Here is a 27,563-nt window from a genome sequence, read left to right on the forward strand (position 1 = left end):
AACCAAATTTTTCCAAATTTTCAGGTGCTTGAAAATAATATTTATTTTTTCGTCTGTTTCATTTTTTTGGGAACAAATCATGCATTTTTTCGGCAGTTAGCTGTTCTCAACAAAGCAAGCGCCCTTAGCTATAGCCTGTTTAGCTTATAAGTAAACCTAGCCCTGATAACAGATAATGCAGTATAATTATTGCATAATGCTGTAACATGGAATTACATTTTTTGACAAAAATTAATACTCATTAACTGAATATAAAGAAAGAATGAGAAATATTTGAAGAATGTACTCTGAGTAACTATCATACAGTAATTAAAGAAAAATGAATGAATTTCTGAAGTACACACTTTACACAAAGAAAGTTTACCTAATTTATGAAGGAAAAAACGACTTAAACTCATTTTTTAAAAAAATCACTAATTTTTGACTTAGAGAGAGCTTGGAAATTCTTTTGAATTTTTAAAAACATAAGAGTGAGTGCCTTCGGATTTTTGACGTTGTACAAAACGTTGTGTTCCGAATAAAGTTGGAGGTTTTTATTTCCCAAGAAAATTACTGCTACAAATGAAAGTTTAAAAGGTAGTCTTTAGTCAAAATATGCGTTAGTCAGTGCATGTGGCCAGATGACATTTCCCTTTTTTCAACCAACTTTTAATTTTTAAGAAGATATTATTAACATGAATTGTTTTCTTATTATATTATTATTTTTAAATGAACGCAGCAGCCGAAGAACAAGAGAAAAGAGCAACAAAAAAACATGGAGGAAAAAAAAAAAGCTGCAGTAAAAAGTCTTAAATCCAATCAGCTCCTCACCTCCCAGTATCTGTCCACGAGGAAGAGCAAATGCCAAAGAGCGATTCTCGAAAAAATGTCCCATGCATAACGCTAAGTTTTTTATTTTTTCCAGCTAACCAAAGCCTTCAAAAAATAATACTGTTGGAGAATGACACATGCTTTAATATACTATCAAAGCATAACAGTTAATCCCATATTTAATTAATAGTTACTTGAATAAAATAAAAAAACTTAATGTCACGGACGGGACACTTTTTCGAGAATTGCCCCAAAAGTGTAGATCGTTTAGCCACAAAGTATTTTCGGGGTGCACCACGAGGAGCATATATTTAAATTGTTACATTACTAATAATTTAATTAATATAAATAAAAAGAATATTATATTACTACATTACATTAATGATACATTAACACATTAAGTTGATATAGAGTATTACTTTTTGGTGATTTCTAATAATACATGATATTAATATGATTATATACTTTTATATTATATGATTATATTATATTTGATATATATTAATATGATTAATTAATTTATATGATTAATACATATTAATATGATTAATACATATACTATTGCAAATATCGTAGTTCGAAAATAACTATCGAAAATATCAAAACATCATGACATTTTCACGATCGCGGAAACCAGCTACACAAATAATTGAGTTCTGTAAAAGTTGTTTCTGTGCCAGCGTAGTGTTAAGGCAGGGAAAACAGCCTGTCTTCGCTCACTACGTATAAGAGACACGATCACGATATCTTCTGCCTCCAGGGGCAGGGTAAAAGGCAATAAATGTACATTTTTCATTTGTGCTTTCTTTCTTTTTTTTTAGAATTTTTCTCTTTTGTTGTAAGTTAGCTTTATTGTACAAGCTTACTTTTTTAGTTTCCGCTAAAAAAAATGAAGAGAGGGGGGGGGGAAACGGCAGTATCTACAGAACTTTTTTTAGCATCGTTGTTTCTGTCTGATGCTTATAATTAAATCAAAGATATCGCCGCTCCCCCATCCAAAAAAAAAAAAAAACTGAAGTGTAAAAAAAATATAATTATTACATAAGTAATAATTATATTTTTTTTACACTTCTCATTTTTTTTACACACACTTAAGTAAGATGTAAAGTATAATTATTACATAATTAATCAACGTTCGCGACATCCATCACATTCGGAAGATTTTTCTATAGTTTGTTGTCGAAAGTAATAGAATGCGGGAGAAAAGTTAACAGCTTATTTTTTTTTTTTTTTTTTTTTTTGTACACTGTCACACAGAATATTGAGGTTGAGATAGACTAAAATTTTCTGTAAATATGTATGAGAGATTATATTAGTTTTCCGCTTATCAGTTTATATAATAGTTTCTTCTAAAAACAAGTAGTTTATTCCTATCTTCAAATATAATTTTATTTTAAGTATGTACCATACTGCATATCATTTGTTGATTTGTATAATTCTGTAGCCGTTAAGTGTACTAGAACAACTATTTAATCTAATACTTTACTTTTTCTCTGTCCCCCCCCCCCCCGTTTTTTCGCATTATCAAGAGAAATAAAAACACATTTCATTTATTCCTTCACATTAATCACTAAAAAAACTAGTTTTTAATTTTTTACATTGCTCAAGTGGAAAATTAAAAACTGTAACGAGTTTATTCTAGTAATTTATATTAATATTTCAATGCTTTGTATTTTAAATACATGTTTCAGTTATTCATTCCTTTGTAAATTTAAAATGGTAATTCATTATTACTATTACCTTTGCTTTGACCTTTCAAAAATCTTTTTTACAAATTGTTAAATACAGGCCGTAAATTCAGTTTTCCCATAAAAGCCTTTGCTAGCGATTACTATGCGTGTATGTATATTATTTAAAAAACTCAATGTTTCAAAACATGAGTGTTTATGGTTGATACACCGATATCATCATATCTACCATAATGCGTTAATTTTTCATCAATGTCGTATCGCAACCATGAATGAAGTATTAATAGAGATGAAAATGTTTTCTATATTTCTCATTTAAGCGTCGAGATTAGTGTCTGCAAACTAAACAAAATATTATTGTAATTATGTTTTATCAAATTAAATTGGTTAACCTGTTACGAAAAGTGGTAAATTATTTTTCAAAAAGTATTTGTATCCTTAATTTGCATTAGCTTTTTCTTTTTCATTCGTTCTTTCCATCTTACAAGATCGAGTCAGCAGAATATGCAAATTGCCAGTAGCATTTAAGCTCCCGGCATTTTCAATTTCAACCCAAGTCAGACTAGGTGTTTTTTCTGCGGCTCAGGAGAGTCGGTCCGATTTTGCCGATAGCTTCGTATTTTTGCTCTTGACATCAATATCGTAGCTCTATATGTTTAACTAACGTTTCATACTTTGAATGTTTGCTTCAGAAATCATTTAAAGTATAATGAGCTACTTAGTATTGTAAAGAGCGTATTCTCAATATTTCGTTCAACATGTCATTGTATACAGGGTGTTCGTTTTAACCTACAAGGCTTTTATTTTCGCAACCGTTAGTCCTAGATGCATACTTCCAATTGCAAGTCAAAAAAATACAAAATTTAACTTTTTATACGCGCCCTAGGTCCCCCAACTAATATTTAGGGAAATTCTGTCTATTGAAAAAAAAATAACTATCACAAAAACCTTGACTTTTGTGAGACCAAAACTAAAGGAGATATTCTAATTTTAAGTTTTAAGGGACCATATAGAAGATGAGACTGGAACTTTTCGCCCTTTCAGAGGAATGTCAGGTTGTAGAAGTAAAAAAACTAAAATATTTATATTTTTCATTACTATTCCGAAATAAATGCAACTGTTATGCCATGATACGCAAAAACACACTACAAAACCTCGAACAATTTGAAAAACTACTCTAAGCACGCATATAATTTAAAACATTTGTTATTCGCTATATTTCTCCCCAAAAGGTGCTGTCGACAGCGAGTGTAAAGTGGTGTATAAGTCAAAAAACGCTAAGTTTGGTACCTCGGGACATATTGGTCGTACTAATGTCAAACTTTTGATGTTGTAATTATTTTACAATGGGGATTATTTCCCTAAATATAAGTTAGGGGACTTGGGGCCCGTGTAAAAAGTTAAATTTTGTATTTTTTGACTCATTTTTATTTTAACTTCAAACTTTCCGTATCTTAACCCTGCATCTGATTTTGAACATTTTTGCAATTAAAAGTATACATCTAGGAGTAACGGTTGCGAAAATAAAAGTCTTGCAGGTTAAAACGGAAATATCATAGCCGTAATCAACAAGTTACTTTTAACTATGGCTCTTCTTGATATTGCACAAGATAAATATGACATTCCTAGAACTATCACACGTCCTGGTTGAGGTTCCACTAAAAGTTAATAAGCTGAGCACTTTTTTAAAAGCTCACAGCTTAACATAACCCCATTAGGTCACGTGATATCTTCCAACACAGAAAACTTAATGGATTCTTTTCCTTGTTTTTTTACCTAAGTACTTTACTATCCTTTTTGAGTACGCCTAAATACTTATCGACTTTTCGAATCTTATTCGAGCGAATCGGAAAGTTCCAGAGCCTCAAATTTGAAGGGCACTCAAAGGTGCCATTTTTTTAAAGCCAATACTTCAACTTCTTAGTGGACGAAAACAAAGTGTTACGATCCAGCTATTCAATTTCCTTGTACTCAATTTCGACCATAAACTAGACAATACCTTTTTAACTCGAAATAAAAGAGTGATTTTCTTTTTTTATCTGTAAGTGTCAGAACTATCAGATAGTATCAGAACTTATTAGATTATAAGCCTTGAAAGTACTATACTTACTACATTTTAAAAAGTTAAAATATGCTTCGATAGTAAATTTCTCTGTACTAAATATTTACCGAAATTCAAAAGTTTCATAAGATTTAAACAAAAAAAGAAAAGTCTTTAAAAAAATATTGTCAAGCAGGTCCGTAATTTAGGGGGGGTTGATAACTCCGACGATTTGAATTTAGTAAACATCCTTGTCCACCCCCCCCCCTGGAAAAATTCGAAATGACGGGCCTGTGGTCAAGCTTTTATAAATGTCTCGTGACTAAGTTTGACTGTTAAATTTAAAAAATATCTTATAATATTAAATTATGATGCAAAAATGTCTCAAAATATTGTCTAGTAACAAAAAAAAAAATTCTGCGAACTCAATTCTGGGTGTTAGCCAAGAAAATATCTTTATATGGAAAAAAAATCTCAGAAATATACTCAAATTTCCTCTGCGTACGTAGCTAAGTTCGCAGAAACAATTACAATAACAATAAGTAATACTTGTGAAATAATAATTAATTATTTATTATTAATGCTATGATAAAAACAGTAAAATATTCAATTCGCTTTGAACACACGTAAGATTTGTGTAATGGTCTTGTTAGCTGACGATCAACAGATAGAATTTTGCTAGCTAAAGCTATCTACTAACAAACGGAATCACACATCTCAGTCAAGTTTGAAAAGGGAACTTGGCGAAAAGAAAATTTTTATAACTAATTTGCATAATTATATTATCAATTATTTAAATAGCTATCACCCGTAACATTCGAACGAGTTTTGATTATTTTCTTCTTGGAAACAAATGAGTTCAAAGAACGGATGTGTTTGATCTTCCGACCGGAAAATTGGATCAGTTCAAAAAGGCGGGAATTTTCTGTCAGAAGCCTTGTCATCACCTTTCGCATTCTAAGATTTCATCATTGAACAATAGTAAAGACCCAGATTAATTTCCAAAGTCTTACACAATGCTAATCGATAACCGTTTTTACGGAAAAAAAAAAATGGAAATAAATAATACTGGAATGTGTCAACGTTTCCAGAGGGGGGGGGGGGAGCCTTTTTTATTCTTGGCAAATTCGTGGCAGCATTTAATATGCACTCCCAAAGGTTAGAATTTTAGAACAGCTTATCCGTGAATTATAGCATGGGAACTTTGGAGCATGTTTACGTCAAATTTAATACAAAAAAATACAAATCAGAACTAAAAAGAACGGAAATTTTCAAGAAATGTTGACTATTTATCTCATCATATTTTTTTACCATGTTTCAAGCAGAAAATTTTACATCTTTCTCAGTTTTCCATTTCATTTGAAAAACGTTACTCTATATTTTATTTATAGTTTTTAAATTAAGCATCTTCTTTTTTAAAGCATTTCTTGGTGCTGACTTAAATTTATGGGTAATCTAATGTCGGTTTGTTTTGTAGACTGCTGGAAAAAAAATCTGCTGCTGGGATAGACCTAGTTTAAATCACGTGATTAAAATAATTTATCACAGAGTTGAAAAAAATAAATAAATAAACCGAAGGAAGTGATAAATTTCGTTTCCACTTGAAAGAGTGAAGTGTAGGTGGGAGGAAAAAACGCTACTATGATCAAGTGATCGAATTGCATAACATTGAAAAAAAAAAAAAAAAAGACCTTTAATAAAATCTTTCTATACCCATAAAATTCTCAGAAGAGTTTGATTTTTCCCAATCACACCTTTTCCTTTTGTTCTCAATGCATATGTATAACTGGAAATATAATGTTGTTTGACAACAGTAAAATGGTATATATCTCTGATAACATAACCTCAAACACCTCAAGTGCAAAATACTTTTCTTTTATTTCTAACATTTTTTTTAAATCGGTTATTTATTCCGTTGGATAAAGAAAACACAAACTCACACATTACATGCACAAAAAGCGGCTTGAATGGGGTAAATTAGCCTAATGAACTTGAGAAAGCGATTTTTTAGCGATATATTTCAGATTATATCGTATTAACGTGGCGCTGGGTAATTCCGAGACCGAGGGAGTAATGTCGTATTCATATATCATTATATTCAATAAATTCTATATTTCCTTTTTATATTTTAAATTTCATGATCTATATATATAAAGGTGACGGTGTTTCTTTGTTTGTACCCGATGGCCAGAAGACCCCATAGCACCTACAGCCCTGAAACTTGGCACAAACATTCGAACGTACCCCGGGCCCGTGCACCTCGAAGCCGAAATTCTAAATTTCGAATCAGTTTTTTCTAATTAACTAATTAAGCTAAATTTCGACTAATTAGGGGTGGGGTAGAAAATCCCCCCTACCCCCAACATTATATATCGTTGGGAAGGGTTTTCCTTCCCAAACAAGATGATGTTTATTCAGTAAATTACCGACCCATTAGCCAGGGCTAAAGCAGAAATACTGGCTGGTGTATTTCAAGATGATGTTTGTTCCATTTTTCTCAATTGATTAGAAAAGGAGATATAAGCGATTCTAATTGAGCCAATTTTTAAGGCTTCTCTTTCGAGAAATTGCTATAACACTAGGTCCACTTTCCAGACAATTTTCAACTATAACACTAGGTTCATTTTCCAGACAATTTTTCAATTACTTTCTTTTAAACATTTTGGAGGAAGTTGCCTTTGTTGCTTATGAATATTTTACTGTTATTACTTTACTTTAAACATTTTAATTGACATTGCTTAAAAATCATAGACAATTACGAAAAATATTCACAAAATTCAGGTGAGAGATTTATTCATTTTCATTTATTTATATTTATTTTTTTATTCATTTATTTATTGAGTAAGGAATTTTTTTTTGATGTGAATGAGTAAAAACCTCTGAGGAGAGGAAAAGATTACATAAGGTTAGAACATTTTGCCATGTTCCTAAACATATCTTAATTATTAAGAACCATGCATGTGTTGTACCTTGGAACGTGTTCTAAGGTACAATACGTTTAGCTGTCCCAAGGTACAATCACCACGTGGTTTAAGAAAAACCAAAATGGTGGTCAATCTAGATGCACTATCATTATCTTTTCATAACCAGAATATTTAAAGTACTTTTCTTTTATAACAAAATAAAATTCAGTTGATTAGTTTTACAAATACAAAGACAGAAAATGAAATAAAAATGAAGAAAATATTTACTTCATGAAATTTTCTTTCTCTCAAAAAATCGTCAATTTTACATATTTGATGCTGATTGTTACTGTAGCACCATTTCGTGGTGAAGGTTACGATTAGAGACTATAAAAACATGGCTGCTAAAAATAGCTTCTTAGAAATTAGCAGTGTCCCAAGGTGCAACACTCTCCCCTATCCTGTTATACGGAAGAAGCATGAGTTCCGAAACTTTGTGGGTCTGAGGATGCGTACTTTCGATTTAAGCGGCATTGTCGCCCTCCTCCCGCCCATTTTGTTACACTGTTTTGGTAGTTTCGTTTCGTTTTCGTTCGTAAAGAAAGCTTTCAAACCGATACCAAAATCATCACTCCAAAGAGATCGCCACAAGAGTGAGACCCCCCCCCCCCACCCCCAAAAGAGAAAAATATCCATGACTCCCCCCAGGTCGGCACCCCGAAAAGATATCGCATTAGGGTTGGCAAATACGTATGCCTCTAAAACAACCCTTTGCCGCGTCATTGCATATAAATAATTTAAAGTATACCTCATCTGCATCCTTAATAATCCAATTTATGAAACGACCGGTAATTCCATAATCCACGGCACAAAAATGAACACCAATTCACACTATGAAAAACACACCAATCGAATCCAACTGGAGGAACAAGGCGCAAGAATGCCTCGCAGACTTTACGGCACCATTCCAAGCGAGTTTCTCATCCAGCGACACCCCAAAGAGTTCGGCCAGCAGAACAGAACAAACAAAACGAGTCCAACTCTTGAGCAAAATGCCGAAGTACCTCATCAGGACGCAACGCTTCTGTGGACATGGAAAAGAAGAATCTTCAAATACCAGAAAAATGCCAGAATCCTCTGAAGCGCAACCGAGCATCCAACGCCAAAGAAGAGATCACTGAGCTTATTCTCCTCTTGTCACTATTGTATCACTTTTATTTTTTCGCGTTCCACTCTCTCTCGTTCCGAGAAATAAATTCTCGCTTCCATATGGAAGGAGCGCGCGTGGTTTGAAAATGGGATGAGGTAAATCACGATTTGATGGTCACTGCCGGAATAACAATGGGACCATCCATAAACCGCATGAGATTAATTCCAAACCTTAAAAGTCTGACAAAACACATGCCAAGATTCGCAATTGTATGTCACTTAAATAAATTCCATATATTTAGTTGCCCAATTTCGAAAACGGGTGTATTGCATAAAGAGCATTTAAGATCCGAATCGGCGACTCAAAAAGGAATTTCACTGATAAACGTTTACCAGGAAACGGAGGGGATGCACAAGATGTTTTCTTGTTTTAACGTCATCAAGGTAACGAGAGATGAAATATACATACGTGCACTAATTTTGCGACAGGCATGTATGTTCCTTTAGTAATCAAAGGTCAATTCCTGGATTTGAGAAATACATGTTGTTGTTTCTAGTCCCACTAGAACTAGCTCTTCGCTAGACCAGGTCCAGGAGCCCAAAAGTGGTCTGAAAGTCTTCCAAAAGAAGACTGACATTAAAAATGGCCCTCCTTACCCAAGCCCAGACAACACAAAACATGGGTGAGGCTACGTTGCGGCCCGCTCAATGTTACATATAGGGTCGGTGGTGTATATATAGAGACCCAGTTCTATCAAGACATTTTAAGTGGCCAGTGGCTAATGAATAGTTTGCAGAGTCCTGTTCTGTCTTTACCAAAAGCAAGAGCATCATAACAGCAGAAAAAGAAAAACAATGCTTTTACGTATATGTGAGCGTAGTTTGTTGTTTTTTGGTATAATATGCATTTATTATACACAGTGTCGCATATAGGAGGGAGTAAGCTGGGGCCCTTATCAAGGGCGGCAAATTCACCCTACTTCAGTGGTTTTTTTCGTTGAAACTCGAAATAAAAACTTGAAGAAAGATGGGTAGGGGCGGCAGTTTCAAGATTTGCCTTAGCTCAGAAAAATGGTAGATCCGACACTGAGTACATACCCTTTGCCCTCCCCTTCTCCCATTCAAAAAATTTGAATGATCGGCCTGGCAAAACCCTGATGTGTTTAGGGTTTAATCGCATGGGAGCTCAGAGGAGCTTAGCTCCTGCACTTCTTTTCAAATTTAGACAAAATTTTTCATATTTAGCGGAATTCAGACTATTTACGTATGAAAATAAAATCTGAAGAGTATAAGGCTCCTTCTTTTTTTTTTTTTTACTTTTAATTTATTTTTTGTCAGAAATTAAGCTCTGTGGGGCTTACAAAAAAATTGAAACAAAATATCAACTGAACGGATTCTGTTTCTGAATACGCCAAGAACTGTTCCAAATCGAATACGCTATACAGAACTAAAACTAAAATATCAATTGTCGATATCTCTATGCAACCCTATCCTACATGAACTATTCCGAATCTTAAAAACCCAGAATAAATTTCCGACATTCGCGTGCCATCGCGAAATTCCAATTCGCAAGGAAGGTCAGAGTCTGGGTGCATTAAATGCTTTCAGCCATTGCATCCAAATAGCAACGACAAACAAAACAAACGCCGATCACGCGAAAAAGTAATTTCCTTCGTAGAATGTTATCTCAGATACGATTAGAACCGACTTGCCTAGATGTTACTGACAAAATGTCTGGTTCTTCTCAATGAACTTATCGATTCGAAACTATATCGGTGATTTTATCAATGATCCGCCCGAAACGCATCAAATACCAGATAGTTGTCTTGATTAGACACATTTTTGCCAATTCGTACTGATGCTTTTACACATCAGCTTGCAGTCTCTATTTGGGTCACAGATGTGTTAATAGACGAACATAAAAGAGGCGTGCAGTGCTAGTGCTCAACATTATTACAGTCAACCGCTTGTTTTTAATTCTGATAACCGCACAGAATTGATTTCTGAAAGCGATCTGTATGATTTCGAATTTCGTACATCCAGTTAACTAACCAATTTCAAAACAGAGAAAGTTGTCCATTCGTCTGTATATAACATCGTGTATAGGTCTTTCAACGGACTGAGGCGAAGCGACGTCTAAATGACAACGTACAATAGAATCATTGACAAATCACCTTGATTTTTACGAATTTAACCCTACTAGTTAAATTTTATACACACATGAGCCAGTGAGAAGCAAACAGATTAAGTGCCATTACTAAACATTTCGAGATAAGAGTTAGTAGAACCTCTTCCCTGTTATGGGGCAAGAGATGGTACTAGAAGCTGTGGTAGGTGCTGCTATTCAGCAAGATCTGTAGAACGCTCCAACATCTAAAACTGATGAACCGCGAGAATGGTAGGTGCAGGCAGGGCTGCGGAGTCGGAAGGAAAATGGCTGACTCCGACTCCTGGATTTTGAAACGCCCGACTCCGACTCCAGATTTTTATTTTTTTATTTTATTGTATTCCCCCCCTCCCTTCAGCAAGGGGAAAAAACCACAAACAGAAATTGAAATATTAATTCCTTTTCATGAAAATTTCGCACTTTGTCTTTTATTGTAAACCCAAGATGCATACAACGTTAGAAATTGAATTTAAAAATCAAATTTTCCAATAGTTACGAGTTTAAAAGTGAGATGACTTAAAAATACCATTTTTTTTTCAATAATTTAAAAGAATTACTTGTAATTTGCCCCCTTTTAATGTTTAACAAATACCTATTGATAAAATCGTGTGCTTTCAATCGTTGAAAGTTGCAACTTGAAAGAAAAAAAGCTTTTTTTCTAAGTCTAAGTTCTTGAGAGGGGGTGGTTTGCCCCGGGTGACACCCATCTGGTAGGTGACACCCAAAGTTAATTTTAGAGTGTGTAAAAAATATAAATACTTTAATTCCGAAAATTTTCCCGAACATATTTTAAATTATATTTTACAAATAAAATTTCAACGAAAGTAAGGCATATATACGTCAGGAGCAAATTTTACACAAAACGCGGCGGTATACAAATTTGTACGAATAGTTTTTACTATGCCTATATTTCTTCTTTGTAAAATTTTTAATTTAAATTTTATAGTCTGCTTTAGAATTAAACTTAATATGCAGATTTTAAGATTAACTGCAATTATTGAGTGTTGTAACCAAGAAATCACTTACACTTATTTTGTTCCATACTTTTTAGGGAGAATTAAGCATATAGAAATGGTCTTAAAAAAAAAAAAAAACACTAGATTATTTCATCGGATCTTTAAGATTCGTGCTTTCACGCCAGAACTTGTTTGAATTTGTCGAATACTCTAAAAAGTTTCCACCCGAGCTACAGGCCTCGACTTACTAAATTGTTACTTTCCTTTAACTATTTTATAAATGAGATTGAGCAAAACACTATATTTCTACTTTTATTTGAAAGTGATTACTTGAAAATGTTAGGCAACAAAACCGTTTGCTGACAGTTGCTATTTGTTAAGTTAAAAAGCAAGCAAACTAGGGGACGGCTACAGAAAGTTCGGTAAGCACTCAAGCTAGCTGATTGCCAAAATCGCAGTTATTTTCTCTTTAGTTGCTTTTTATACATGTAATCGAACCAATTGGTAGTCAGTTTTTAAAAAATGCAAGGAGAGTCAGTGAAAATGAAAGTAAAAAAGAAGCTTGGAGTCGGAGTAGGCATGTTTTTTAACGACTCCGACTCCTTTACCCCAAAATCAGTCCGACTGAGACTCTTCGACTCCGACTCCACAGCCCTGGGTGCAGGGGACTTCGAGGTGTCATATGTCACGTCATTTTCAGCAAGAATTGGGAAAAAATATCAATGAAAGTCTACCTAGGAACTGAACTTTAAACGCGTAGTCCACTCACACCCCTTTGCTTCTCACTGCCTCGTATAACAGCTTTAAAGTTCTAATAGAGATTTTTATGCAACTAATAACCTAGTCTGCAAGACATTAATTCAAATTTTAAGTAAAAATTTCAGGCAAATGAATCCCACCTTTTCTGAATATCTTAAATACTTAATAAACCTTGCATATCTCCGATTTATAAATGCAATTATATCACTATTATGCTTAAATGTATATTGCAGGCATTTAATTAAGATACATTTTAGTGTCTGAGTGACGTCCTGATTGCATTTGATTATATAGCATTGTGAATTGAATTAAGTTCATGAAATCTTTTTTCACTAGTGCTTTGACAAACTCCCCCCTCCCTTTTATTTGACCTTCCATACATGAAAGAACTCCCCTCTCAAGAAAAACCAAGAATGATAGTAGGAGCAGAAATTTTTCAAATTTTAGGAAGAGGAAAACGACTTGTAACCGGTATTTCACGACGTTTAAAAGATTCATTTTTGCATCACAGAAAATTTTCTAATGAACTCATAAGCAAATGAATGCACAGATTTTTAGAGATGATTATAGTGATCGTTTTGCAAAAAACGCTTTTTAAATTAGTGCAAAAATAAAAAAAGCCTTAGGGATTTTAAAAAGTTGAAATTTTTCTCAATTTTTTGAATTTTCAAAAAAAAGTAGGCAATATTTTTAAATTTTGAAAATAAATTATTGATTACAAAATAAGTATGCATGTTATGGTTTCAAAGAAATATAAAATTTATATAAATTAAAAGAAATTGTTTGAAAGGTACTGTGACCCCCTAACAAAGTAGGGAGGGGAAGCATTATCCAAAGTATCCCAAGACGATTACGACAAATTTGGTAACATTTTAAGTCGCACCAAGAACCTACAATAATTAAAATTTTCCAAAGTAACTAAGACAAGTTTTGTGGGATTACGGGTGGCTACATTTTTTTAAGCCGTTTATATTTCAATAGCTATATAGAACAAGCTTTAGACTATGTTCAAAAAAAAAAAGAAAGAAAGAAATATTAACTGAAGAATATTTTTAAACAAGTGAAATTTCATATTTTGGAAACTCTTCAAATTTTCATACGCTTAAATGTCGTGCTTTCGTTCCTAATTGAATACTGTTTCGTTCTTTATACTTATTGCTATTTCACTTTTGTAGGTAAGGAAGAAACTCGATTTTGAACCACATCAAAGCGGGGTGTTTTGAGTTCTTTCGGTTAAAACAGAAAACGAATGAATTAGCGATTGTTTCCCACAATTATTACTGACCCAGGCAACGCCGGGCATTTTTGCTTATGTATTCATATTTATTTTGAAGTTTACTCGTAATATTTTCATTAGCATAAAAGTTATGATGTATTATGTGTGTTTAAGTTATTTCTTGTCACCCTGTATGTATGGTATGCGTGCATGCTCGTATTTTATCATCCGGTAAAATTGAAATTTCATTAGGCAAATTGAGAATTTCCCCTCTCCCAAAAATTTTAGTTCGGGTCGTTCCTGAAGAAAGAGACATATAAACGATGTTTTCTTTCTCTCTCTCTCTCTCTTTGAAGCAATCAAGCTTTTTGATTTCACTATGCCGTGGTTTGGCGTAATCTTTTCTTATTCGTTTTGTGATAGGTAGATAATAGCAAGTCACATGATCTTTTAAATAAGCAAACGTTAAGTATGTTCGCATGTCAAGAATATACTGTATTCGCTATATTTTTATTTGTATTCGATAATTTATAAAATAAACTTAAAACTTTGGAGACATATATGTCTTACTAAGGTCCACAAAGGGATTAGTATTAACAAAATTGATAATTTCTTTTTCTATAGCTACAAATAACAATTACAATGGAATATACATAATATAATTCAAAAAATTATTTAATGTCCCATTTACGACGCGAATAAGTAATTTCGATTAATATCCTTCGCAGAGATAATGGGACACTATGTTTCTAAGCTATTCGCTAGTCTGCCAAAAAATCTCAACTCACTCAAAATTCTTTCCCAACCGAATCCAGAAACAAACGAAGTTTTGGAAAGCAACAATGCATCACACGCCAACAATTACGCATACAATTTATCATGACCGGAGGCGTCTGGCTCTCACAAGAAACAAAATTACGTCCAAGAAATATCCCTGACATCTTAATTCCCTCAAAAGCGTTGCTGGAATCGAACCAAAAGAGCCAATCTGTCGGATGGCGCTCGCTTCCGAGCTGGGCGGCGACCAAAACCAAACAGTTTCTATGGTTACTAAAGTAACTAGCGACCCCTCTCATCAAGATCGATGATGATCTAAGTGGTCCGCTAAACTTTCTTTCAAATTACTCTCTCAGAGTTAAAAGGTTCTGAAAAGTATGAACGGGTCCCATGTTAAAAGCCATTATTTTATCCCACGCTTTTCCGAGCATAATTATGGAGTGCAACGGCACAATTTTGAAAAAATTATCCCGATAAAGATCACATCATATATCGTTGCCGCTTTAAATACAGTTTAGAAAGTATTAATAACGAAAGCTTTCTTCTTTTTTGCTTCTCGTTTTAAAAAATGTAACAAAAAGTTTTAGATACTTAAAGTTATAAAGATAGTGTTATTACACTGTAGCTCGTGTCTTAAAACACAATTCACATTGCTAAACATTCTTAATAGCAATTTTAAAAGTATAAACGGGGTAGCTCGATTAATAAATTAACACTTACGCACAGTTTTATTTACAGAAACTCATAATCACACGTGTGGTGACCGGGTGTGAAAAAATAGTCTCAAATTAGCCCATGCACGCTGTAAGAGGCGACTAAAATGGGTACCCAAGGCTCGGCGGGGTTTAGCCGGGCACACTGATCCTGGGGATGACCCTTTGGATGGATTATATCTATCCAAAAACAAAAAACAAAAAACTATCCTTTTCAAAACAAGCACCATCTTTATTTGTTACAAAGAATGATGTATTGCAAATTTGGAGCCGAGTTTAGTTTGAAATCAGTTTCTAAAACCAGGGGTGCCCACTTAGCGTAGACTGCGTCAGTAAAAGTTTTAGGGGGGGGGGATTTTTCTCTTTTTTTTGGGGGGGGGAGGTTCTTGCTTTTGAGGTCTTTGCGATATTTAGTGGAGGTACGCCCTTGATCTTAGGGAAGGGGGTACCCCTGCTAAAACACAGATGGAAGCTTCGTATTAATAAAATAAACATGTAGTATAGATAACCACGATTTTTGGTTTATAATTTTCCATCCTTTTCCGTGTTTTCCCACGTTATCCAGAAAAAAATTAAACTATTATTTAAATTTTGTATTTGTTTCGGTTCGCGAGATTTATCTCAGTGACATGTGAGAATCTCGAGTAAATAAAGGTTGGGAACCGCAGCTCTAAAAAAATATAAAATAACCAATTTTGAAAAAATGGTGAAATACTTTACATCCCTTCAATAACAAGAACAGAACTGAGTCAGTGAGAAGCAAAGGGATGTAAGTGGCGAAATTAAAAATTTGGAGATAACCAGCATAAATGATAGACGAACTTCTCCTCTGCCTCGGGGCAAGAGATAGTACAAGTATAGCCCCGATGAGAGCTGCTATACAACATGATTTAGAAAAACTTTCCAATGAAAGCCTACCTACGATCTGAACTTTAAAACGCGATTTACACGAAACTTTAAATAATCCATTTACATCCCTTTGCTTCTCACCGCATCAATTGTCGTTTTATTTCTTTATTCAACGACGAATTATGTTTTTAAATAAAATCATTCCATGAGGCAAAACAGTAAATATGCTTTTCGTTCTTAGTAAAACGCGTTAAATTTCAATAGAGAGAAAATATGCAACGTTTTTATCAATAATTCATGCAACGCTTACTATTTGCAACAAAAAATGATTGTGCAAATAAATAAAAGGGGATAGCATATGAAAAGATTCGCTGGCAAATTAAAAACAGTATGAGAATCAAAAAACAATCATTAAAACCGTCACCTGACTTCCAACGGCTTCTATTCAAACAGAAAAATATATTGTCTGCCCTCTGAGACGAAAATGTGTATGAAGGTTTTGACATTGCAACGAGAGGCCAAACATGGCGGACAACAGAGCAATATAGGGCAAGGGAATGATTGATAAAGATGGAGGTCTATTTTTAGAACCGGGTGAGGGCGAACGCATGGGATGAGGGAGGAGAGGAGCGCGAGTTAAGGGTGCTCTTCACTGAGAGTCTGAAAGATTCGGATCTAATGTTAACCTACGGGGGGGAAAGTTGGAGCTTGTTTTACAAATTCCTGTAAAGTTTTCGGATCCGTTTTTTTTTCTGAGTATTTTTCAAGACCATGTCTGTTTCTTTTAGTTTTTACTTTTTTGATGTGTCCATTCTCCGATTTTTTAAAATTCGAGAAAAAATGAATTTCTTCGAAAACGAGGTACTGTTGGACATTTCGCTCTGTAAAACATCTGCAACTCGTGCTATCGAAATTTTAAGAACGCCCTGACACGCAAAATATTTCCAGCTCTCTTTTGAGATCTTGTTTGAAATAATGCGACCATTTTTTAAACAAATATCATGTTCTAACTATTGAAAAAAATTTCAAAATACGTTCACTTTTTGCATTTGCCACGCCCTAGAATAGTTACCTCCCCTTTTTGAGGGGTAAAAGCTAATGGGGTGTAAGATTTATTACCCTCTCATTAGTTCCCCTCAATGACCTCCGCTGGACGTCCTTTCTTCTTTCCTCTTTTCCTAAGGCTTTCGTGAAGAATCAAGTGCTTTTGAAAGTGAATCCATGTAGATGCGTGCTATTAGCTGTTAAATTCGCAACATCTGCTTTTTTTCAAATTTGTGGTTTGAAAAGAAATAGATTTGAAAGGAATATTTCTGAGTCAAATTGTTTATTTACAATATAATGAACATTGTTACAATGCTGTCGAATGCGAAAAGTTGACATTTTTCCCTTCCAGTAGAAAAATATTTTTATACATAGATTAAATCGTATTCCAGATACTGGGTATTTTGCATCGTTTTACATGTGTTTTATGTTACTACAAATGGTACACACATAAAGTGCTTTCCACAGCTCAACAAACATTTTTGAAAATTATTTGTGTCTTTAAGAGCCAGACTCGTCAAATTTCTTTAGAAGGTTTGGGAGGTGGAAAATTCAATAGCGGAAAACATTCCGTACACCAACATACTCATTAAATACATAGAAAATCATGAAAAATATATTAGCAATTTAATATGATTCAGTTAATGTAAAAAACACCGTGGTAGAATTACTAAGCATTGTATGTATTAGTTTTAATGACGTTTTCAGCCTTATGTTGCCGACAAAGCTAACTAAAATGTGAACAATATAGAATGGGGGTTACAAGTTTTCACTGTTTTCTATTTTCATTCTCAGAAGCTAGATCAACATTTTAATACAATGTAGAAGAAATTAATTACAGGCATAAAGGTTTTCAGGTCACATAAGCACCCCCCCCCCTTAAAAAAACATCATTAAAGATCGTCTTAAATTTCGTTTTTATGGCTTTAATTTCAAAAAATTTCGGGAAGGGAGTTTGTGAAAAGTCCTTCTTTGACCATAAAAAAAAAAAAAAAAAAAAAAAAAAAGAGTTGCATTTTTGGATTTCAAAAACCTGCATGTCCCCAACGTTAATAAAGATGGCCTACAATCATGTTTATAACACTTTAAAAATTTTGCCTCCCCCCCAACATCACACTAAGACTGCGTTTTTAGACTATTTCGAAAAATTCCGGGGAAAGCTTCCGAACTCCCCGTTTCCTAACAGAATTGAAGAACCTGAAATTGTGTTTTTGGCGTTTCAAGTTCAAAAATTTGCTGGTGGAAGATCACAGGACCTCTTACTTACTTCCAAATACTACCAGAGATCGTCTAAAAGTGCATTTTGAAAATTTTTATTTTCGAGAAAATTAAAAGGCATAGCCCCCAAACAGAGTGCTTGGGAAAATAGGGAGTATTTCTGAGTAAATAGTATGCTTACGATAAAGATCATGTTAATTAAATATAGAAATGGTTCCCTCTCCTAAACAAGAAGCTAAATCCTTTCTCTCGCTGTATTTACATATTACTAGGAGTCAATAGAATAGAAAATGTGGGATCTCAAAAAAGATTTTTGTTCTATACGAATGAAAATTACTTGATAATCATTGGATTAGAACATTCATTTTATTCTGTGACTGAAGACAGGATACGATAATTTTTCGGCACAGAAGTGCGTAACACAGAACTTAAAAGAAAAAGTTTGTCTTGTTTGTTTTTTTTTTTAATTGTGAACCCTTACTTGTACCTATAATTGCTTTCCTAAATGTAAGCTGTTCATTTTCATTTTTGTTTCAACTTTATGTATTTCCTGCAAATCTGTTTCTTGCCCTTTTTTTTATTTTTTATTATTGATTCATTAAATGCAAGATGCATGAAAACGAGGCAGAGCGATAAAAACTTTAAAATCTGGCAGAGCGAGGCGTTGAGATTTTTTTCATCTAAGTATTTCGAGATTTTTTTTTTTTTTTTTTCAGGCAGATATACATGTAGGTAATATTTTCGTGCCTTCTGAGAAAAAGGACAACCCTTAATATTTATTATGACAACTAACGAGGATCAGACACCAACAAGACTCATTAGAAAATTTTAATAAAAACTCAATGTGTTGAAGTAGAAGCACTATCAGAGCCGTGTCCAAGGGGAGGGTTTTAGGGGTTAAACCCCTCCCATTGAAAAAAAAAAATCAATGAATCATTAAACGATTTTCCAAAACGTATTTTAAGTTTTAATTAATTTTAGAGTTAAACTCTGATACAGTATTCACCCTCTTTAATATTTCCCCATGTTTAACAATTACCATTTTCTTTAATTGTAGGATGTCCAAGCCCCTTCGCTTCTAAGTGCTTGAAAAAATGGAATGGCTGGAAAGTTCGGCAATGCTATAAGCATGCAAGGGAAAATTATCTAAACGAATATTAGACAATGACGTCCCCCCCCCCCCAAAAAAAAAAACTTAGGAGCACGGAAAATGGTTACTTTGCTTACTGTTTTTTTTATGGTACGCCTTTAGTGTTGGATGAATTAGTCGTTTCACACGTTAGGAAAAATCTTTCTATGCGGAACAGCAATTTTTTTAACACAATTTTTATTTTCATTAAATTCCTGTTCAATGTTATTTGATGGAAAAACAAAAGAAAAAAAAAGAAACTAGAATTAGGTGGCATAAAAGAAATATGTATGCTGTTACAAAATGTTCAACTGTGCAAATAAGATTTCATAAAAAAAAAAAAAAAAGAAAAAACGCAAAACGTATAAAAAAAAAAAGCCTAGTTATCGAACTAAAATGAACTATTCAACACGCGTAGTTAGTTTTCCTTTGACAGCATAAGTTACATAGGTAAAAAGTTTCAACCCCTCCCTTTATGAAATACTGGACACGGGCCTGAGCACTATATACACTATATGACCAAAAGCATTGGGACACTTTCAAAAATTCACATGTTTAGGGATTTCTCGAGAAATAATAGACCAATTGCTCTATAATTTGTTTCGAATAAAATGTATACTCTAGTTGTCATTTTCCAATAAAAATTAAGTCTGCTATTCATTTAGGGGACCGACAACAAATTGAGTAAAAAAGTTTTTTGATAATTTTTCATTGCAAATTGCTGGTAATAAGCTATAATTTTCAGAAATGAGTTAAAAATCTATCAAAAACTTATTTTTATATTTTTGTGAAAGTATCTCTTATACCCATGGAAATATAAGCATTTCTTTCAAAAATGCAAAATTTTTTTGAAGGTTTTCGCCTTATATTACGCAGAGTATTTCGTCAAACGTTACTAAACTTTTAAAATATTTGACAGCATTTTAGAGAAACATAATAATAAAATTTGAAGTTAAAATATTGAAAATTTGTTGAAATATGAACAGTTAAAGCTATTAATTTTTCACTGCGCAGACACGAAAGATAGCAATTTATAACGTTCATAATTCAAAGCTCAGATACATCCTACAATCCATGAAAAAAATTCCACCGCAATTTCTTTAAATTTTAAAAAAGTTATCAGCAATCTAATGAGCCGAATTTCTATAATTCTAGGATAGGCGACGAATGGTAAGGAATTGTTAGCAAACTGGCAACACTTTCCTGCCATCGTTATAGAGTGATTCATGATAAGAACAGATTATTTGTTGCTGGTCCCCTAAATGAATATCAGACTTAATTGTTATTGGATTTGACGTCTGGAGTATACTTTTCATGAGAAAAAAATTACAGAGCAGAGAGCAATTGGTCTTTTATTTTTTGAGAAATCCGTAAAATTGTGAATTTTTGAAAGTGTCCCAATACTTTTGGTCATATAATGCATGTAATACCTCATGTATTTTGCCGAATTTAGTAACTGGGAATCTGAGACTCTAAAAGTGCTAGGTTTAGTTTTATTGCAAAATTTCAACGCAAGATAGTTTACAAACATTGAGAGTGGGGGAAGGAGTGATTTTTGCCTTTGAGCTTGGAGCAGGGTGAGCACCCTTGCATACAAAGATCAGAGAAAAATCTTTAATTTTTCAAATTCAGGAAATCCTTATCCGTAGCCGTCCGCGACTTTGCCGTTGTTATGCTCAATTTGAAAGAACTTTCACCATAACAACCTCTTGAGAAATGCTATCGTAGCCTTCTCATCTGCATATAGTACTTAGATAAAAAAATAAATATTTTTTCAAAAAGAAAAGGATTCAAAGATAAAGATTAGGGGAATTTTCTGGTCACCAGTGGTGAGAAAAGGCATTTATAGTAGCCACATTTTTTTCTAGTCGCCACTACATTTGTAAAACAGGTAACTAACCAACAAAGTAGTATTTAATTTAGCACTAAAATATAAATATTATCAGTTCAAATAAAGGTTAATGTAAGTAATTAGTGGCATTAATGTTTATTGTACAATCAAGTATTAACTATGCAAAGAGGATCTAGTTTCATTTTTAAGAATGTTTACTGCTAACTCGGATGGGGTTGGGGAGAGTGGCAAACAGGCAGAGGAAGTGAAAGAATTTCGCCAACCGATAACTAGTTAGTCCCCACTTTTATTCGGCACTCGATTTTTCAGATTTATTAAGTAGGATCATCCATTTTTAAAGAATATTTTTTTGTTAGAATTTGGAGTTCATTTCGTTAAAATTCAGTGTGGTCATGTAGGCTATCTTTTTTTTTCCTTCCTTTTTTGATATTATCAATTTTCAATAACGAACATTTTTCTAAAAATAAAACGAATTTATAAATTTATTTATTGCAAATATTCATTCATTCGTTAATTTTTCCTAGATGAGATCAGGAACCGTATTAATGGGGAAAAAAATCTTCGTTTCAAAAATTAATTTTAGTGCGAATGCAAATAAATTAATATCACAAGCGGGATTGCAAAATGCCGCGCCTTTTACACTGAGTAATTTTTCTTTTACCTATGTAGTCAAGACTCAAGAGGGAAAGAACTAGAATTTCCTTGGAAGGGTCTGTAAAAAGCTGCGGTTTCATTTCGCCGTCAGCTATTACCTCCTTCGACTACTCTGCACAGCAGGGGAGCGTCCGGTCTGTCCCCCTGCAAAATGTGACAGGTCACATGATCCACACTTTCATCGGCCACCGCTCGTTCTATTGGTTGTTGAAGTGTCAATCACTTCACTGATGAACATTGCTTTCGTTTAAAGAAAAAGCCCATTTTCAAGCGAGATCGTTTTTCTTTCCCACTGAAGAGCAGCCTTAAGGTAGAAAATGTATTTCTTTTCGTTCGGAAGCGCCGGGGATAGCAGATTATGGAAATTCGGTTATCGCCTTTTGTATGCGGCGTGTTTTAATATGTTGAAAAAGGGTATCAGGGGTTGAAAGAGAACTGATTAGGTAAAAGAAAGCATTTCCTTGGGGCGATAAAGTATTTTAAATAAAAGGATTAGGGAAATAGGTTACGGTTGCAGCTTATATAATTGCAGTTTAATTAAGCGTTTGTCAAAGAATAAACAAAAATTAAAGTCCGAAAGGAGTACTGAGGAATGTGAACTCAACAGCGTTTTTGTGTGAGGAATTGAGCATAAAACTATAATCTACAGCCGAGTATATTGTCTCTTTAAAAATTCGTGAAAAAGTTATTCGAGAGAAACAAAATAAAGCTGTGCGATCTAAAATGTTGATCAGAAAAAAAAAAAAAAAAAATGCAAACCCTGTTAGTTGAATAAATGAAAATTCAACTTAATGTACATGCCTGTTAAATGTAATGCCATAGTATTGCATCTGAACATACTAGCTACATTGCCCGGCGTTACACGGTGTCTACCTCGAAAATAAAAGTTGCGTTAAATGAAACATGATCAACAATCAGAAAACAGATATGTTTTTTGATGGCAAAACAGAATGTTTTTCACTTCTGTTGAAAACTGTTGTTCGAAAGAATACATTATTGCTCTAATTGAATAAAATTTGGAAATGGTAGCACTCACATTAATTTAAATCAAGTCTTCATTTTCCAAAAAAAAAAAGTGAAAAATACATAAATGTGTCGATTTTAAGCAATATGAAAAGAAAAAAACCCTTAGTTGTTGTTACCTAGTTGTAAGTATTCAGCTCATGATGAGGGACGACCCGATCGAGGTCACTATGACCTCCCAAAAGTTTCCTTATTCGGCAAATTTTGTCTGACGTTTCCGCAAAATTATCACCATCTGGCAAAAGTTGAAGTTTCATTTGGTAAAATTATTATCATTCGGCGAAAATTGGAGTATTAAGAATTTTTACCTTTTTTTTTCTACCTGTACACACAAAACCATGACTGATATCTTATACGAGAAACAACTACTATCTGAAATACACCGCCAGCTTAGTCAATTCCAGCCGAGGACTGCAGTTTCGTGCTTATTAGCACTCATCAGCCCGGCATAGGACTAACTGAGCTGGAGGTGGAAAACCACTTAAGGAAGCCAAGAGTGCCAACAAACTGGTAGCTAATATAGAATTAGCACTGACCAGACGAGTGACCGAAACAATGGTTCGGTTCAACTCGAATATTGCAGGCAAGGCACGAAACTGCAGTCCTCGGCTGGAATTGACTGAGCTGGCGGGGTATTTCATGTATTTCTGCCTTAGCCCTGGCTATAGGGCGGTAACTTATTGAACTACTACAGTAAAACCTGTGAAGTTGACCACCCTTGTAAGTTGACCACCTCTCTAAGTTAACCGCTTTTTTCAGGCACGGAATATGCCCTTATCATATAAATTAACCTCTGTAAGTTGACCACCTGTTTAAGTTGACCACTAAAGTAGTGCACCACAAGCGGTCAACTTACACAGGTTTCACTTATCTGTTTCATGAAAAGCTCCATCAGAATAGCTTGTCATTTAAATTGTGATAAAGTATCATTGATTAAAGTTAACTGCTTCCGCTCCTGTGTCGCTGGTACCCCCCCCCCCCATTCCTCGCACCATAAAACGCACGTAATTGCGATAATGACACGACCCAGTCCAAATTCACCGGGCTTCAGCACACAAAACTCGCCATCCGTACATCTTTGATGACTTCCCCCATTCAATTACTACTCGCTCATTAATAAGGGAAGAGCGGACGTAGTCGGGTGACGTCACGACCCCCTTCTCCTCAGCCCTCCTCCCTCCCTGCGGAGAGGAGCTTCTGCAAATCGAAAAAGGGATGTTCGCATCCATAACTTCGCACCAGACGACATTTTCGAAGGGAATAGGAGCAGGAAAGATTAATGGATTGGTAAAAGTGGCTTTTTAATGAAATAATTTACATTTCGTTGGAATAAGCGAAAAACTCAGTCAAAAAACCAGAGTTGAAACAGTTTCGACAATTGACGGTTTTATTTGAGTAACCCGAGTTTCAACCGTCATTTCAAAACTTTTTTTTTTACAATGATTTTTAAAAAACAAAAAACAAAAAAGTTGTTTTAGGTGAACAAGCTGTTCAAAAATACAATGTATATAACAGACTAGACACATGGTAAAAAAAGGAAAAGAAAAAAATGTAATTGAAAGCCCAGGCATACTTTTTTTTAATAAAAAATGCAATTTATCAAGTGTATATTTGTAATTTATTATTTTAATAGCATTAAAATACCGAATTATATTATAGATAATTAAACTTATGTTTGGAAATAAATGTGGAGGGTGTGTTCTTGAAGGATGCTATTTTGAGAAGCCAAAAGGTTTATGAGGTGATACAGGAATATCGATTACAAACTTGATATTGACAATACAAGACAACCCTGCCCATTTCTGGTTAAGTGCTCATAAGCTCATTACTAGTCATTTACCTTATTGAAAATTAAAGAATAAACGATTATAAAGTTTCTTTAAAAAGTAAATAAACAAAGCTTAAAAGGTTATTCAATGCCAATTGATTCATTTTCTTTCATCACACAGAAAAGAACTAATTCGCAGTTCTAGAGTTCGGATACGCCACCTTGCGATGATTTAAGAAATTAGCATAAGAGGTAAAACATTGCAATTTGGCGCGCGGTCATGTCTGATTGGACAGGGTAAGTGGGTGGGTCTTTGTTTTTTGTCAGCAGCTATTAGACAGACTGCAGCGCCACTTACAGTTTATTTGACTTGTAAAATGAGAAAGATATCGTTCCCCCCCCCCCCTTAGCAATCAAAAATTGCTTATTGTTTTCAATTGACCGTTGAATGACGTCCGTTCTTTGATTTTATTTTTCTACGCTTATAATGCAGGCGTCCATGAGCCTCTAAATCGAATTATTCATAAACGGCCTTCTCGACTTAACAGAATCCTTTTTACGCGAAAACAATATACAGATCACAACATAAAGCCCCTAGCATTCATTTGAATTTTGACGTCTTTAATTGAAATTATGGTTGCGATAGAAAGCCATTAGTAAAAACAAGAAACTCAACGAGTAGGGTCCTATCACAATTTGTGATTGCGAAAAACATAATTTGGATTCAAAATCTCAAAAATTCAAATTAATTTTTCTATTTCTCCCCCCCCCTTTTCCAAGTTAAATATATATATATATATATATATATATATATATATATATATATATATATATATATATATATATATATATGAACAAAGAGATGTTGCCAGTTTATCAACATTGAGAAACTTTTAATTTTAAAACGTTTCAACTCGCAAAAGGTTTCGAAAAATTCTGGCTGTAATTATTGCGTTCACCATTTGTGAGCGTAATTTTCATTAAATATACATTTCTTAACACGGTGCTCAAAAAATACAGCTGCTCCAAATATTAACATTATTCTTTCTTTTTCCGGTACTTGGTTGTCAAAAGGGGTTCATTTCCTAACAAATAATGTAATTAAAGAAAAACAAAAACCACTAAACCGTGTTACTCGTTGGCAATTTCGGAGCTAGGTAGGTAATTTTTACAAGATAAAAATCGAAGCTCTTCGGTTGTAGTTCCTCGGTTTTCTTTGAAGTGTAACGATTGTTTTTGGAAAAGGAAGACGAATAGCTTATTCACAAATGGATGAAAGAAAAATAAACTTTCTCATTTTGCACGGTTCGTTGAAAAAATAATTTACAGGAAAAAAAGCATGTTCCATGAAAAAATAATTTCATTAATTTTTCAAATACTTGGACGACGACAAACTATCTATATATATAATTCTCTTACGTGCCGGCAAATGAAGGGGGTGAATTTCTAAACCTCTGTTGGCAACACTTCGCCGATAAATCATGTAAACAAACTTCTACGTTGTTTTGAAATCTTGAATCACAGAATACTCAACGAACTTTTTTTTTTTTTTTGAGATGAGTTTGAGTCGGGCTGTGGCCCATTTCAACCTTAATCAGCAAAGAAAAGCTCAAAGAAGGCAGGAAACCGTTCTTGAATCCAATTTAAGACGAGCCATTTCCAGAGTTGTATTCTCTGATTCGCTGCCGATAATTTTTAGCGGCTGGGGAATTTTCAGTCAGCAGTTCCTTCAACAGATCAGGTGCGTCACACAATGCCGGTAACCGCACCTTTCCGTCATGGCAACATTTAGTATATTTATTTGCAGTATTACGCTCTTTCTGTCAATAAAGAGCACCACAAAATTCGCATTCTTCACACATTGCTCCACAATCATGTTCATCGGCAATGTTGTTTTGAACGCGTAGGCGCTTTGAGCGTCGTCTATTCTCTGCTTCAGTACGACAGTTCAGTTCAAAATGAATAACCGAGAAAGAATTTACTTTATTCCTTTTATTCTCAGCTGAAAGGTTTCGCCAAATTTGTTTAGGGTTATAGTAGTTTTAGTATTGTGCAAGCAAAGTAGCCTTGGCGAGTTTTCGCGTTTTTAGTTAAACCATTTTTTGTTCGTGACGTGGCAAGGATTCAGAATAACAACAAGAAGGACAAACGTTTGAGAAAATATGTTTGGTGCTCTCTGAGCCTGTTTTTAGTCATGGCCAGCTCTATGTGGCATTATCAAGAACAAGATCTTTTGAAGCAGTGTCAGTTGTGGCTCCCAAACGGGACATTTTTAATTGTGTATATGAGGAAGTTTTCTCAGATTAGAATATATAAGAGTGTAAATATGTAAATATATAAGAGTGTAAATAATGTAAATACATCCCTCGGGCGAGCCTGTAACCCCTAGAGGGCGCGTCCCCAGGTGGCGGATAGGGGAATGCCTTCATTGGTTTTCCAATGGGTGGTAGAAGGGAAATAAAATACCTTCCGCGGACCAACAGGTAGAAGTGCAATCTCTCCAAAGCAATGACAGACACTTTTGTATCTATAATGGTAAAGTTGTGCACATTGCCAAGGCAGTCATCTTACATACAGCAAAGTTAAACTGTCGAAAATCTGGCTAAAGCAGACAAATTAACATTATGAACGTAATTTTCATATTGGTTAAATGGATGGTGACCTAAATGCAATTACCAACTTTAATTTTTACGGAAAATTTTAGCTAGGCTAATGTATTGGCATACAGCGAGCGAGCGAAGCGAGCATGGATCGCGAAGCGATCCACAGGGAACTGCGTAAGCAGTTCCGGGGGTTGGCGAGCGATAGCGAGCAGGGGGCGATAGCCCCCTAGTCAGTTCTAAGAAG

General features: G+C 34.2%; 1 protein-coding gene across 2 annotated transcripts in view; it reads right to left on the minus strand.

The window, feature by feature from the left end:
- Positions 1 to 27,563, minus strand: part of LOC129230744 (protein kinase C and casein kinase substrate in neurons protein 1-like) — a 132,500-nt gene that overhangs the window by 52,666 nt on the left and 52,271 nt on the right. The window contains exon 1 of one of the 2 annotated variants that reach the window (XM_054865171.1): positions 8,251 to 8,422. The exons of the other annotated variant lie outside the window; for it this stretch is intronic. The gene's annotated coding sequence lies outside the window, so the exon portion shown is untranslated. Of the gene's footprint in view, positions 1 to 8,250; positions 8,423 to 27,563 lie in introns of those variants that run through there. 2 annotated transcript variants of the gene reach the window in all.

This window comes from Uloborus diversus, chromosome 9 (genome assembly GCF_026930045.1).
Source record: "Uloborus diversus isolate 005 chromosome 9, Udiv.v.3.1, whole genome shotgun sequence".
NCBI lineage: Eukaryota > Metazoa > Arthropoda > Arachnida > Araneae > Uloboridae > Uloborus > Uloborus diversus.